The sequence below is a fragment of the Urocitellus parryii genome, chromosome X (genome assembly GCF_045843805.1).
Source record: "Urocitellus parryii isolate mUroPar1 chromosome X, mUroPar1.hap1, whole genome shotgun sequence".
Taxonomy (NCBI): domain Eukaryota; kingdom Metazoa; phylum Chordata; class Mammalia; order Rodentia; family Sciuridae; genus Urocitellus; species Urocitellus parryii.
Window position 1 is genome coordinate 20,645,846 of NC_135547.1, and position 14,554 is coordinate 20,660,399.

The window sequence follows — 14,554 nt, forward strand, 5'->3', positions numbered from 1 at the left end:
TAGATTAATCCAGCCATACTTCAGAGTTCAGTTCACATGTGACCTTAACCGCAAGGCTTACACTGATCCCCTCAGCTGGAAAGAATATTAGCCTTTACTAAACTCCCATGGTCATTTTACTCTGAATTTTTCTTATCAAACTTTAGCACATTGTTCTTTTTATTTTTGTTTGTTTATGTGTCTTTATTCATTAGTATGAGGACACTACATTTATTAATCTTTTTTTTAAAATATTTATTTGTTTATTTTAGTTTTCAGCGGACACAACATCTTTGTTGGTATGTGGTGCTGAGGATTGAACCCTAGCCGCACACATGCCAGGCGAGCGCGCTACCGCTTGAGCCACATCCTCAGCCCAAATTTATTAATCTTTAACTTGCCAACATATACATGTTCTTCCTTCCCTCCACTTATTTTTAATTAAATAATTGTTTATTTTTGTTTGTTTATGTATTTATTTTGCAATAGTAGAGATGAAACCAGGGCCACATGCTTGCTAAGAAAGCACCCTACCACTGAACCACATCCCCACATCTCTTTCCATTCTTTATTTATTTTATTTTAAACAAGCAAGTTCCTTGTTTATGGTAGATGTTCAATAAAAGTTGGTTAAATGAATAAGTGGTGGAGTTAACCATTTGAAAAATCAAGAAAGCATATATTATTGTCTGTCATATATTTTTTTCAAATAGAATAAAATTTAAATTACTTTTTAGTATAGGTTAGAAGTCATAAGAAGAAATTTTCAATCATGGCATTTGCAGGTAAATGGATGGTGTTTGAGAAGATAATGCTAAGTGAAGTTAGCCAATCCCAAAAAAACAATTGCAGAATGTTTTCTCTGATATAAGGTGGCTGACTCATAGTGGGGTAGGGAGAGGGAGCATGGGAGGAATAGACGAATTCTACATAGGGAAGAGGGGTAGGTGGGAGACAATGGGAGGAAGCAGGGGATTAGCAAGGATGGTGGAATGTGATGGATATCATTATCCAAAGTACATGAAGACTTGAATTGGGTGTCAACATACTTTATATACAAACAGAGATGAAAAATTGTGGTATATATGTGTAATAAGAATTGTAACACAAAAAAGTACATATATAAAGGCATGAATTGGCATGAACATACTCTTTTATACTAACATATGAAAATTGTACTCTATATGTGTAATAAGAATTGAAGTGCATTCCGCTGTCATGTATTTAAAAAAATAAAATCAATAAAACTAAGAACAAAACAACAACATTATTAGGGACTTCTTTCAGATATGAGGGCAAAAATAAACTTCATGGATTCATTAATAATGTAAAAAAAAAATTCCATTTCATTTTGAGTCTGTGCTAAGTTCTACTTGGTAACTTTTTGGCGCCATCTTACAGCTATTTCAAGTGGGATTCTTTCATGGTGTACATATTTTTAAAATATTGTCATGCTGTGCCCAGGATAGTCACAGAACTTCCACAGCAAGTGCTCCTTGTTGAAATCCTGGGTTATTAATAATGACAAGTCATTTGGATACTTTAATTAGTGTCCAGCACTATTTCCATTAGTTAATATGTATTTTTAACATCACAGTGCCTAAGGACAATTGTAGTGTAGATTTCCTTGGCATTACAATTTCCCCTACTGGAATATATTCTCCTAAATTTTGGGAGGTCTTGTTAAAAACATTAAAAGGAAAAATCATGTAGATAAAGGTGATAGGATTAATCAAAAAGATTTTTTAATGCTGTGGCCAAACCTTTCTACCCCTTTTTAAATAGGCAGAGAACATTTCATCAACTTTCTCCTATACTCTTATACTTCCTGTACTACTTTGTCATTTAATTTTGAATAAAAAGGTTCAGGAAAGGAGATGTGATAGGGCAATCCAAAACTCTTCTTAGAGTTATCAAACCCACAACCAATCCCAGACAATACTAACTGATGTCCAAAAATTCAATCGCTGTAGTTAGTAGCAAAAGTCAGTTCTGTATTTTTAGTAACAGTATTGAAAACATATCTTATATGCAAGCATTAAAAATGTCTCTACCTAGATACTTAGTAAAAACATTTATTGAGTAATATGTGGGGTTTTTCTGTTTTGTTTACTGATGTATTCCCCAAAGTAGAAAAAAAAGTAGCTGTGCAATAAACATTTTTTAATAAAAGCATAAGTGAAAAGTTGTATTTGCCTAAGATCTCACAGTACCCAAACACTCTAAGCTCCTGTTTTTTAGTTGTTTTGAAGAAAGAGGCATCAAGTTCCTGTTCTAGTTTTTATTAGGCAAATCCTATCAGGTGCTTATACTAATTTTCCATAACAATTCTGAGTATTTCTCAGAATTCATATGGTAATCTGATGAAATCACCTTTTGCATTTGAATTTGTTAGACCTATTTTTGTTTTTATTTTCCCTACACAATATCTTCTTCTCTAAACTGTCTTCCTACAAAACCCATTAAAATTTACCTCCACTTGGATACATTGGATTCTAAGACAGACTCTGATTTTAAAATGATTAGACTGCTGAAAAGGGCCAGTGTTTTCATACATGGGTATTTAATTGTGTGTGACTCTAATTGTAAACTGCCCCATCTCCAGTTTTTCTTTTGGAACAGAAACTTTAAATAGGGGGCTGGGGTTGTAGCTCAGTGACAGAGCTCTTCCCTAGCAAGCGTGAGGCACTGGGTGCAATCTTCAGCACCACATAAAAATAAATAAATAAAATAAAGGTATTGTGTCAAAGAAAAAAAAAAAGAAAGAATGAAAGAAAGAAAGAAGAAAGAAAGAAACCTGAACTACTAGGAGCCTGAATTAGAGGGACAGGTGGACTGTCAGCTCAGAAAATGGCCTCTGAGCCCTGTCACTGAGGATCTGTGCCCAGGATAGCATAAAGGGGAGAGCATTCGGAACTAGAGAAGGTCATGTTCTGCATGGACACAAGCCATCCTTTTGGACCTAGATCATGACCTGGCCTTTCAATTTGGCACAAATATGAAATTTTACTGACAAATGCTCTAGGGCACACATGGTCTTTAATGACCTGGCTTCTGCCCATGTCTCCAGACTCATTTCCAGTCCTTCTCTCCACACAAGATTGCACTGCTATACTTTGAGGTTCTTTGCTCTGTACTCCCAAAGTGAGGCATATGGTGAAATGCTAGGGAGACATCAGATGGGTAACACGGATATGGATGTTCTGATCAGGAAGCCTCATATGTGCCCTCAACATGCCCAGTGACGGGGATGGGAACTTAAGTTGGGGAGGCTTGAATAAAGAACTCTTAAGTGCTGTTGGTCAGAATTAAATGCTTTCTCATTTATGCTCCTTTTGTGCTTTATTTGACACTCTTTTAAAGCTTATGTGCTCTATGCTGTATTATCCTTATTTGTGAACATGTATGTATCTCCTAGTGGATCATAATATATTTTTTAATATTTATTTTTTAGTTATATTTAGGCACAATACCTTTCTTTTTTTAAATTTATTTTTATGTGGTGCTGAGGATTGAACCCACCGCCTCACACATGCTAGGCGAGCACTCTACCGCTGAGCCACAACCCCAGCCCCGGATCATAATATTTTAAAAAAATTTTTATAGTTACTGGGGATCAAATCCAGTGCCTTACACATGCTGAGCACACATTCTACCACTGAGCTACCATCCCAGCCCAAATTTCAATCTTGAAAGAAAATTTTATTTTCCCATCTTTCAACAATACTGGGGTGTAATCAAGCTAAATCCTTATTCTTTAATTTAAAAAAAATCACACATGCCGTGGGACCTGAGAACCTGTCCATTTAAGACCTATTGAGGTTTTACCCTTCCTGTCACTGTCCTGCTTCCACCCCCACCAATCTAAATCCCAGATACCACTGTAAAGAGATATATTAAAATATGATTCAAAAATAAAATATGATTAAATGGAGGCAAATAGCTGGGTGCGGAGGTGCACAGTTGTAATTCCAATGGCTCAGGAAGCTGAAGCAGAAGGATAGAGAGTTCAAAGCCAGCAACCTAGGGAGGCTCTAAGAAACTCAGTGTGATCCTGTCTCTAAATAAAATATAAAAAGGGAAAGGGAGATGTGGCTCAGTGGTTAAGCACTCTTGGGATCAATCCCTGGTACCAAGAAAAAAAAAAAGGATGAAGGCAAATAGAGAATTCTATATTCAGATTTAGCTCACAATTATTTAATACTCATTTGACTGATGAGGAGATGGAGACTCAAATAACTTTCGGTAGCTTGCCAAATGTCACACGATTACACAGCTAGTAAATAGCTCTGCCAGAACTGAAATTCAAGCCCTCTGACACAAAGTCAAAATCTCTTTCCACAAACACTGAAACATTTAGGTGAACTTCTCTCACTCTCTGCTTTATAACTTGAATGAATTTAGCTGTTTAATCAGAAATATTCTGTGTACTCCCAGCCAGGCAGAGACTAAATCTGAAAACATGAGGTTAATTTTATGTATGTATTTGTTTCCATGTGTATGTATCTGTGTGACTATTTATATTATTTTTCATGCTTATATGCATGTGTATTCAGGTATTTAGAGTCCTTATGTATGTTTATGTGTGTGCATTTATTGTTTCATTCATACACTTGTGTATTTCTTTATCTCACTTATAGGGTAATGAAGCTCTTTCCATCAATGCTATTAGATGAGAGCACATCAGTTGATTATACCTTAATTTCCTACAGGATTTCTGAGGATTTCAGCTTAAAGTAGGTCTTGCATTTCAATGAAAAGACCTCAGCTCTTGAGCTTCTGGGGGGTGGGGGAGGACAGAGAAAGCAGCTGTGTGCAAAACTAAATTGCCAAGTCAGAAGCCTCAGCCACAAGAATAGGAAACAAGAAAACCTAAACTATCCAAGCTTAGAAAAGAATGATGAAAACAAGCTTAAGAGCAAGCAAGAAGTGCTATGATGCCAGGAAAGAAGAAGGGACCTCAGATGGTTCAAGAGCTATGGCTGGTGCTAGCTTCAGCAGCACATATACTAAAATTGGAAGGATACAGAGAAGATTAGCATGGCCCCTGCACAAGGATGACACGCAAATTCATGAAACGTTCCATATTTTTTTTTTTAAAGAGCTACGACTGGCCCAGAGGAGTAGCAGGCAAAAACCCTGAAAAAAGAGCCAAGGTGAAGGAGTCACCCTGAAAGTGATGTAGGACTAGTGGACATTTTAAAAGCACAAAGGAAAAGCTCCCTAAACACTGTGAAGCTCAGGAATTGAAGGTAAACCCGAGAGAGAAAAACTGCCAAAAAAAAACAAAAAAAAAAAAAAAATACCATGGAAAGGATACAGTACAAACGAGAATCAAATTTAGCTTGGGTCTCAAAAGATAAAAATTTTAAGAAAATAGCTCTTCGTGGTGCAAGAAAAGGTGATAGACCTTGAAAGTACATCAGGGTGGCATAATATTCATGTATCTGGCATCCCAGAAGGTGCAGAAAATGAGAGTAGCCTTGAAGCCATTATTAAGGGAATTATTGGGGGAAAAAAAACTTTCCAAAGCTAAACATAGATCTCAACTTATATACAGAATTTACAGATCACCACTCAAATATACCTCTCAAACTAAAAATCAAAGGCACATAATGGCACAGTTCTTCAACTTGAAAGAAAAAAAATCATCTTGTGAGATGCTCAGAGGAAATAAGTGATTTTTTTCTACACGATAAAGATGGGCTGACACCTGACTATGCATTAGCGATAATGGAAGAGAGAATGAGTTGGAGAAAATTATCCAGTTGAAGTTCCTGGGCCTAAAACACCAAATGAACCACCCAGCCAGGCTAACTTTCCAAATTGAAGATGAGAGCAGAGTCTTTGACAGTCAAAATGACTTCAAGGCGTTTATCAGTAAAATTCTTCAACTACTGGCTTTACCAAAAGCAGCTGCAGCACAAGAGGGTGCTCCTGGAGATAAGTGACTAAATTCACTTATAAAATCCATTTCTTCTTTGTGTTCTAGGGTTTTTTTGGCTCATTTTTATGTTTTGGGGGGTTGGGGGCACTGGGGATTGAATCCAGGGGTGATTAACCACTGAGCCATATCCCTAGACCTTTCTATTTTTTACTTTGAGACAAGGTCTCACTAAGTTGTTTTGGACCTCTCTAAGTTGCTGCATCTGGTCTCAAGTTTGCAATCCTCTTGCCTCAGTCTCCCAAATCACTGGTATTACAGGCATGTGCCACCATGCCTTGTTTAAAGCCAATTTCTTAATAGAATGTAGATCATATTTTTATGATTACCTGTATTTTTGCCAGGGTGATTAGTGAAAAAGAAAATAAAAATGTAACTTTGTACCAAGTTGTTATTGTTACGTATGTGTACCAATTTCTATGCATATACACATATGGTATATATATATATATATATATATATATACACATATGTATATATATATATATATATACACATATGGTATATATATATATATATATATATATATACACACAATATGTATGCATGAGTGTGTAAGCATATATACATACATATACATGCATAAATACATAGGGCTCAGGAGCCGGGCATGGTGAAGCCTGTAATCCCAACGTCTTGGGAGGCTAAGACAAAAGAATCACGAGTTCAAAGCCAACCTCAACAACTGTGAGGCCCTAAGCAACTCAGTGAGACCCTGTCTTTAAATAAAATACAAAATAGGGCTGGGGATGTGGTTCAGTGGTCAAGTACCCCTGAGTTCAATCCCTGGTACCAAAACAAAACAAACAAACATTGTGCACAGGAAAGGAGGATAAGAAAAACAAAAAATGAATGGGATGGGATGGGAAAGGATAATGAAAAAGAGGATGTGAATATAGCAAGATAATTCAAGTTAGGTGAGATAGGGAGACATTGAAATATTAGACATCAAATAAGAAATAAATAATTTTATTTTCAATCTAAATATAATCTAAATATCTCAACTATATGAAATTAAAAGACTTGTTTGCTGGAAGTCACCTCCACCCTATATCAAGGCACATGTATCTTATAGAAAATTTGATCATATTTTAGTGCCCCAAACAAACAGAACTCTAAGAGATGCATGTACATTGAAATGATTGCCTGTAAACTGTTATTTTTAGAAACAGATTGTAAACAGTGAGTTATATTGCAGTGATGTGTTTTTAAATTGCAGATTTGTGTTGTTCTTGCAATTTTGACATCTCTATTTAACTTTAATTATATAATTGGTGAATCATACAATAAATTGGATGATAAAAGAACCCAATTGTTAACTTCTAAACTTTCCTTTGGACAAGTGATTAAAAGTAAATACAAAAAGCCTAGTTGTGCATTCCTGAGTGGCATCCCCCTTCTTCTTCCCTCCCCATCCCCCATGAAAATGTCTGCAATTTAAACACACTGGAGGCAAGTCAGACTTTGAAGCAGAATAAGGTTTTCCTGATACTGGCACTTGGAAGCATTCTACCTGGGGCCAACCTGAACTGCCCTCAGAACCCTCTCTGACTGCCCAACCTAGGCAGTGAGGTTGAATCTATCTGTCCTCCTTCTGTTACCACCAACTTGATCCAGTACAGGAAAAGAGGATACTAAAACACTGCATAGCCTATACTCAGTGCACCCCACATTTTATAGGTCTATCTTAGAACCACCACCCACCCCTGCCCACCATGTATTCAGATGCACACTGTTGCTCAAATTTTAAAAAAGGCATTTTGTGATGCTAGGAAGATTGCAAATTTGGGGCTGGTAGTTTAGTAGTTGATCCTGTTGGTAAATGGTATGAGGGCCAAACAGAATCCTTTGGCCCTTCTAGATTGAAGCACAATAAAACCTCATTTTCTCTATGTACCCATTAACCTTAAGTTAGCTTCACCTAGGTAATCACACTGTTCATTGGCTCTGTGACAAACACACAGAAGCCTGATCATGTGGGTCTCTGTCTAATACCTTATGGCTTACAATGAGTGTTCTGATTAAAGAAGTTTCAGTTCTGGTTCATTACTTGCATGTGATTTACTCTAGGAAGCTTCCAGCACAGTCCTGAAAATACCCTCAGGGATAGCTTCTGCAAGTGACTTACTGCCCCAAACTATGTCCTTCATAATTGAAATGCTTGACAAAGGATAAGTTGAAACCCAAGCTCTGTGGGTTGGCTCCAAAGTCCCTTTCTAGCTCTAAACTCCACACCTCCAAAGCCAAACTCCCCATCCGGTTTCATTATTGGGAGCCTAGCCTTTCAGACTGGGTCTGCTCAGGAACAACACTTGCTTATTGGTACCTGAAAGCCTCTTTCATCTACTCCATGCCTTTTTTCCAGTGTAGAAAAGGATGGTGGCTCTGGCAGACTCAGAAGTTTGGAGGGGTTCGAAGATGCACATTCCTCACACATTCCTCAGGTGGTTTACCATCACAATGAGGTGGGGGCAGGAGGAGAGAGCTAACACAATGCTCCTTATCTTGTTAGTGTGGGGAAATGATCAGGATTCTTGGGGGTTTGCAAAATTTTCTGTATGCCAGTAAAATTTACTATCTTAATGCATAAAACTGGAAGAAAGTGGTTTGCTAGTAAATGTTTTAAAGAGGATGCCTGTTTTGCAGCATTTGCTTCCTCTGTGGTGAAAATCCTCTGACCATGACCAATTTCAAGCTACCACTGTTAAGTCACTGAATGCCAGGTTGTGATAAGATGCACAGAGTTGGCGAGCTCCAGCACATTGCCGGGAGGAGGCTAGCTTTGCCCTGTGCATCTCTTATTTAGGATACTACAAGACAGATTTAGGAGAATAAAAAACCTCATCCTCTTATGCTGGACTTGATTGGGGTGAAAGACTGCAGATCACTCTGAACCTTGCTGCTTCTCCATCTCTTCCTTTTGAGTTCTACCTTTCTTTTTTCCTTTTTTTTTTGTTGTTTTTGGGTTTGTTTTTTGTGTTTTTGTTTGTTTGTTTGTTTTTTGGTGGTGCTGGGGATTGAACCCAGGACGTTGTGTTTGATAGTTGGCTTATAGTCCATAAGAGGTGACTCTAAGTTTTTGCAGGAGGAATTCCCTTACAGCCCCAGTGCTCAGAGTTTGAAATTCAGGAATATTTTTGTCATCCCCTGTAAGAAGGACAATGAAGGCAGGGGAGCTCCCATACCACCCCACCAAATTTAGGTAATACAGACAGTCAAAGGAGGCCTTGGCCATTACGATTAAGATTGGTCATTCTCAAACTATTCCCTGAAAGAAGAGTTGTGGAAAGCAATTAACTCTAGAGTAATAAAACAGGAGAAAAAACAGGTCTTCTGAATGGGGTATGTGTGTGTGTGTGTGTGTGTGTGTGTGTGTGTGTGTAGGAGAGAAAGAGAGACAGAGATAGAGAGAGATTTTCAGAATGACAGACATGCAGGATCCCTGATGGAGGAAGAGCAGCAGAATCAATGTCAGGAACTCTGTCTCTGCTGAGTCCTAACCCCAGACCCTGTTGGCCTCTACTCCTAGCTTTATAATATTGGGCAACTCAAGGTTTCTTCAGGGAGATTGGCCAGAAAATGTTTCTCTTTCTGTGGGCTGCAGAGTTCAAAACCTACGGAGGTAGCCTGGAGACGAAGCTTCTGGCATCTCAATTGCCAGCCATAGTTTGAATGAGGGGCTCCTATGAAGCCTGAATAATAAGTCTCTTCAAGACTCCATAATGTCCCAGACCAAAAGACGGGAGTGTGTGGTATTCTCACCCACACAGCCCAGGCAGGACCTTCTCAGGCTTCCAAGGCCAAATGGTGGGGTGGGGGGAGTGGATTCTGAGCTCTAGATTCAGGCTGCTCTCCAAAAGTACAAGCTTGTGCCCAAGAACTTGCAAAGAGCTGGGGGATCTTCTGTCGTCTTCTTTCCACATTACTAACAGTGCATTTGATTGGTGCCTTTCTATTTTATGAAGCACTTTCATAGTTTTTTTTTTCCCTTTTTTTTTCAGTCTGGTCATATCATTCTACCTATTCAATGCAGAAGCAGCATAGAGTAGTGATTCAGAATATGGGACTCTATGCACAGACAATTTAGGTTTGAATCCTAGCTCTGCCACTTGTTAGCTGTTTGGCCCTTGAGAAATTTGCTTAATGGCCCTGTGTTTCAGTATGTTCGTCTGTAAAATGGAGCTGAAAATGATGGCTACTCCATAACGTTGCTATGGAAATTAAATGAGTTCAGATTTATAAAGTACTATTATAGTGATTTCTATATAAATATTTTGAAAATCAATCATCACGGATACTTTCACTCTGACAGATAATAACTGTCACTACTCTGTTCCAAACAAACATCAAGTTTGTCCAATTTTGCCTCTCCATATTTTGGAAACCCTTGCTCCCCTTTCTTCCTCCATTAACACCACCCTGGTTTAGACATATAGTAACAGCAAACTGCTTGCAGTTCTGCGCAAACATACTGTCATGCCTTCCTTGCTGGCCGTTCCTACTGCAGTCCTCTTTGACTCTCAAGGCACCTCCTTCTCTGGCTGCCTCCCACTCATTCTCTATCACCAGTTATCCTTAGACTGCAGACTCTTGAGAAGCAACCGGCATCCTCTCTGAATTGTCAGCATCCAAAACAATGCCTGCCACAAAGAAAGTACCCAACAAACTTGTTGAATTAATGGCTGCTTGCTGTGACTCAGGCCCTATGGTAGTGGTTTAGAGGGCAGTTTTTATTCCATCCGACCCAAAACCCTGCATGATAGTAAGTACAATTTTTATCTTCATTTTACAAACAAGCAAATGAAGCTTGGAGAAGTAAAATAACTTGCCCAGAAACACATATTTATATTCATATGGCTATTCTAATCAGTACACAATAATCTACAGTGCATAATGGTATGTGGGAGAATGCCAAGAAGCCACAATTGGTGTCACCTGATGCATGAAGATACATTATTCAACTGGCACATTAAAAAAGCCCTACTTTATTTTTCACATAGTTTTCTGGTATTTTTAAGCTATTTTTTTTTTAAAGCAGGAGCAGTTATTTATTTATTTATTTATTTATGGTGCTGCTGGGGATTGAACCCAGGCCCTTGTGCATGCTAGGCAAGAGCTCTGCCAACAGAGTTACATCCCCAGCCCCAAATTAAAGTATTTTTCATTAGATAACCTGTAATCTTTTATGAAGGTTAAAAAAGGCACATGCATATAAAGAAACGTTTGGCTATTTTTTAACCCATTGGTTTGTGAGGTGCATATTGCTAACCAATTGGTCTGTGAGTCCATTGGAGTTTAATCCTATCACATGTTATATGTCAAGAGCTTTTGGTTAGTGCCTCATCCATACATTATCATGTTAAAAGGTATTTCATGCTCAACAATTCATGAAAGTTTGTTCTATATTATCAAATTCATGTTGCTCTAAGAAAGTTGAGGAAGGCTTTGCAGATTAACAATGCTTACTACTATTAGTAGCAGCAACAGCTACCATTTAGTAAGTACCTACTGTGCTGGACCTACTCTGTTGTGAGTTTTACTTATGTTATCTCATTAAAGTCTTATGAACTAGGCTGTCTTGTCTTATTTTAAAAACAGGGAAACTGGGATTCAGAGAATGTAATTCACTTGCTTGAGGTCACACAGCTATTGAATGTGGAACCTGAACTGAAATCTAAATTTGTATGTCTCTAAAGCCTGGGCTTTTATCCCAAGCTGGACTTTGAAGATTGTCCAAGTTACTTAACCCTCTCTGAGCTTCAGTTTCCTCATCTGTACAACTGAGGGAAGAAACACTTATCTTGCAGGGTTGTTGTGAAGCTTAGAGATAAACAGATGCTCAGGGGTCGGGGGCACATAGTAGGCATTTAAACCACGGTAGCCATGTTTCTGAACCCCTGGGGCGCTAAATGAGCCCAGGAATATATGAGAGCCCTTTAATGGCAATTGAGAGCTGGCGAGGAGGATCTACAGCTCTGGCTGACTTAAGAGCTGGCCATCTCCCCCTCCAGGATACGGTGACCCAATGAGACTCTGAGCGACAGGCAGGGGGCAGGGGCCTGAGTTTGGCTGGGCAACCTCTGCAGGGAGTCAGCAGAGAGGCGGGGAGCTGGGAGGGGCGTATATATTCTGGTCGCCAGAGGACTGCAGGTGCTAGGCAGAGTTGGTGGAGGTGGGCTCGCGGAGCCCAGAGAAGGAGGTGCGGGAGGTTTGGGGCGGTCCAGCAGCGGGCGGGGGAGAGGAGAGGCGGGGCTTGGAGCCTGAGAGGCTGTCCTTAGACAGCTCTTCTCATGCCGGGCAGTTTGCTGCATCTGGAGGAGCTCACTGGAGAATCTCCAACATCGGAGCGGGCCTTCAACTACCGTAAGTACCTGCAAATGAGCGCATAGTCCAGTGGCTGAAGATTAATTACTGGCCACCAGATCCTAAACAAAACCCCGAAAGAGTCTCCCTACTGTAATTAATTGCTGTAAACTGCTCCTCAGTTTGTCCCCCTACCCCCTTCATCCCTGCCTTTCTCCTTCCCTCCCCGGATCCCAGCCCTGCCTCGCTGAGAATCTCTGGGCACTGTAGATCTCTTCCCTTTTCCTTCTCAGTCTTCCCTCCCAACCCTCAGCGGAGCATGCAACCGTCACCCCGCCGAGCCCAACCCCTTTGATTGCTGGAGCCCTCAAAGCTATGCAGGGGGCGAGCCATTAGAAATTTCGGGTATGTCACCCTCAAAAGCACTGCGGTGCTGCCTAAGGGTGGGGGGGAAAGTGCTTGGGGTGGAGTAGAAAGAGAGGGTAAAATGGTTAAACAGCCCAAGTTGGGGGTGGGGGTGGGGGGGTGAAAGGGCAAAAATGGGCGTGGCCAATTAACCTGAAGCTTAGGGCTGTTGCCACGTTCCCTGAGCATAAGATTAATCATTTTGGCTCGGTATAAATGATCTAGTTTCCTCAGTGATTGAGGAATGGTCAATTATTCTGAGAAGCCCAGGTTTCCTGAATCCACTCAAGCCCCCAGGAAGCGAAGACCCTGATTTGGGGGTCCACGTGTAAAGGCTGGAGCCTCAGATGGCATTTCCTGGGTAGAATCCCAGGTCAAACCTTTCCCTTGGCAGTAGAACCTGGCTTCCCCCAATAGATCCTGGCCCAGTGCCCCAGGGGAACAAAGCAACAGGGTGGCATCCAAGCCTTGGCCTGGCCCTCAAAAGTGGGAACAAGGGGCTGCAGGAACTGAGAGAGGAAGAGCATCTTCAGGGTCCTACACCATTTGGACATCCCTTTGGAAAGAAGAAAAAAAAATCACCTTTTAACACAAAATGTCCACTATGTGCTGACACTATATGTATATTCTCTAATCTACCACAATAGCAATACTAGGTAGATAATTCCCCCATTTAACAGGTAAGAAAAGTTCAGAGAGGGTAAATTAAGCCTCCTTCAATACAAAGTGAGAAATGAAAAATGAAGCACTGCCTTCTTGGATCTCTCACTGTCCACCTAGCCTCTAGTCCAGAGGTTTTGAAAAAGAATCTTCCTCTCTTCCTGTTCCTCCATTCTGCTCAATGTCAGCACTGGACCAAGTTAGAGGCTGAGGTCCCAGAGTCAGTTGGAAAAGCAAAATTAGGCCCTTTCTCTGTTCTGGAGCCACCACTACCCTACTGTTCTGATTAAACAGCAGGAGACCTCAGACTCTGAATAGAAATTTAGTAGAGGAGAATTAGCCTGAGTTTGTGGGGGTGGGTACACAACTTCTGCTTGGTGAAGTTTACTCTTGGGGAAGGGGAGAGGCACAAAGGTTTAGGGGTTCACCTTATGCAGGGCCTGTAGTCCATAATGACTTCGGGAAAAATCAGAAGGCCTCCCTGCACTCAAACATCCTTGTGGTATTTCCTGAAATTTCTAACACTTCCATTTTCCTTAGGGCAGTGATAAAAACTGCTTAGAAATTATGGGTGGGCAATGAATCATTTATACCTTATATTAATTAAGTGTAATCAGTTTGATTTTCCTACTTAAGGATTGAGAATTGGGGGGTAAAAGATACTAATGAGAAGAGAATGTCTTCATAACATTAGGATGGAGGGTTGAGGGAGGATGAGAGGGGAGCATAGGCCTTGAAGTTAAACATGGATTTGAATTTTGGCTTGAATATTTAGTAACTTTTGACTTTGGTGAATGAATAACGTCATTTTCCTTATCAACCAAATGGGGATGGTAGTAATGCCTTTTTTGCTAAGTTGTTGGAGAGAGAGAGAGAGAGAGAGAGAGAGAGAGAGAGAGAGAGAGAGAGAGTCTGAACAAAGGATCTGAAAAGGTGACTATATCTCCCATCTCCTTCATTCCATGGGGCTTCTGCAGGCTTACATTAGGCCACCTTCTGAGCCTCTGAGATCCCAGGGACAAGTAGAAATTTCTACAAAAACGACATTTTACATACAAACAGAGGCCTTCAGTGAGGTGATGGGCAGGTGAAAAGTAAGGGCAAGGAGAGGATGAAGTAGGTAGCTTTGTAATATCCTGCGTGCCTGTGAGGGAGTAGAATGAAGGGTTGTTGAGTGAATTCAGTGGTTTATACTAAACTTTGAGAAGCATAACAAGTCCCCTGTGTAAAAACAGTTTTGCTTTTAGATCCTACTACATACTG

At 40.1% G+C, this 14,554-nt stretch overlaps 1 non-coding gene across 1 annotated transcript; it reads left to right on the forward strand.

The window, feature by feature from the left end:
- The first annotated feature begins 4,964 nt into the window (after positions 1–4,964).
- LOC113200471 (U6 spliceosomal RNA) lies at positions 4,965–5,071 on the forward strand. The gene has a single exon (XR_003303060.1). It is a non-coding gene; the product is annotated as a U6 spliceosomal RNA (small nuclear RNA).
- Positions 5,072–14,554: the final 9,483 nt, after the last annotated feature.